The 2129-nt window shown below is 41.8% G+C and overlaps 1 long non-coding RNA gene across 1 annotated transcript; it reads left to right on the forward strand.

Annotated features, from left to right (window-relative positions):
• LOC133743514 (uncharacterized) lies at positions 1–880 on the forward strand. The gene is made up of 3 exons (XR_009863147.1): positions 1–278; positions 457–612; positions 696–880. It is a non-coding gene; the product is annotated as an uncharacterized LOC133743514 (long non-coding RNA).
• The last annotated feature ends 1249 nt before the right edge of the window (positions 881–2129 follow it).

Here is a 2129-nt window from a genome sequence, read left to right on the forward strand (position 1 = left end):
TTCTTTCTTATTCTCTCCTATCTCCTCTGAGTCCTCTCTATCTCTATCTCTATCTTTCTTCTCTTTCCTTCCAGATGCTCTCTTCTCTCTCTTCTGTGCTCCCACACTTGCATCTCCATTCTTCGCTTGTCCTTGAACTCACCCAAACTATCAATCCATCATCCAATGAATTGTCCGTGAAGGGGATCAAGGGGTGTCTCAATCCTCTACCGTCGGCTTGCATCGGCGACATAGTGATGGCCACCGTGAAGAAGGAAAAGCCGAATCTGAGGAAGAAGGTGTCGCCGGCCTTTTTTCCATTGTTTATACATTTTTCATTCTTTATAGAATCTACATCTTCTAACTGCAGAAATTTTTCTCAAACTCTTCAGATATGGGGTCTTTGTTCCAATTTCTTCATAGATTCATAGTACTTCTCTGCTCTGAGTTAACTCGCTCTGTTTTTATGTATGCAAGGATGGCCGCCACGATGGTTAAACCGGATCGGAAGAAGCTCAACTAGATCGACCTCATCAGAATCTAGTTTCAGTGACTCAATTTTTTATGGGTTTATGCCTATCAACTCAAATCAAGATCCCCAATTTCATCAATGTGAAATTGGAATTCGTAGAGGTAATTTCTCTTCTTTACTCTTTCCCCAATTTCATCAGTTTGCTTTGATGTTAATACAACCTCTTTGATTTTGAACTACACAGGTTGCTCAAAGCCTAGCTTGTGGAACTCCTCATATGATCAGTGCTACGATTGAAGGCCTTGCTCAGTTGGCTTATGAGTTTTCTGACCTTGTTTTCAACTCCATTTATAATTTCTTTTAGATCTGAACAATTGTTTATTGGGCCAAAGTAAACATTAAGTTTTCAAGTCAAAACCAATCTCCATTGCGCTGTGTCACGGGCCAAACTTTGCAATGCGCAAAGCGGACCGTGCGGCACTTGCTAGCAAGCAAGTCAGCCAAGTGAGTACCTTGCAAGGAACAATGAAAGCCACACGATATTAAAATAGTGCTAGTGACAAGCAAGAACACAATTATATGAATGTTGGGGCAACCACGAAGAACAATGAATAATCGAAAGGAAAGATCAGAGAGCAATCTCACGGGGCACAGATGATTGAATAATTCCTCTTTTATTGATGGTAAGACGGTAAGGGAGGCAAAAGTACATGTGCTTACCTATACTAGTTCCGTAGTCCAAACTATGCCGACTAGGAACCCCTCCCTATAGAGCATATCGGCCTTACATGAACCTGGCAGGAGGAAACATGAAAAAGGCCGAGGAGACTAATTGCTAAATAAAATAAAGGATTAAATTCTGCTTACTACCCTGTACTTTCAAAGGTTCATCAGTTCAGTCCCTACACTTTTAATTTAATTAGAAAAGACCTCGCACTCTCCAATTTCATCAAATCGATCAATTTCGTCACTATTCCGTCAATTTTCTCTGTTAAGGTGCTGACGTGGCACCTTTTCATAGAAAAAAATCCCCAAAATACCCCTACTCAGAGCTACAACTGACTCTTCTTGGAGAAGCATGCTTCCCTCTTTAAGTTCTACGAACACCTTCAACTTTAGGACTCAAATCCATGTCAATGAAACTAGCTAGCTCTGTAATATATGCTGCCATCACATCTCCAAGAAAATTTTACATTGCAGACATTAAGTCTCTCTCAGTTATAATCTCACCAGGACCTTTCGGCCCTCACATCACATATTCCACTAGATGATAAATTATAGAAACCAACAAACCTCACTACATCACCCAAATGGTATTTGTAAATTCCTCTGAAGGTAGTCGTGAGCACTTCGTACACCTTCTCCACTTCAATACTTGAAACATCAACTACTTCTCTACCAGTAGCCTCACCCCCATTCATATCATATGGAAGAAATTCAAAATAGGCTGCAGTTGGTCATAGCTTGCTCACAATCCCACCCCAATTCCTTCCCTCACACACTGCTCGAACTCTCATTGCCAAGTCCACTTGAGGCCCACTGAGAACCTCAATTACAGATCTCCAAACTCGGGAACCTATGTTCAAGATCATAACATAGTTACTCCCACTTGGACTCTAGGAGGCTGGATGATGGAGTCGGGGCAGGACCCGAAGCTGCCGTTGTTGATCCGGGCAAC

Source organism: Rosa rugosa, chromosome 1 (genome assembly GCF_958449725.1).
Source record: "Rosa rugosa chromosome 1, drRosRugo1.1, whole genome shotgun sequence".
Taxonomy (NCBI): Eukaryota; Viridiplantae; Streptophyta; class Magnoliopsida; order Rosales; family Rosaceae; genus Rosa; species Rosa rugosa.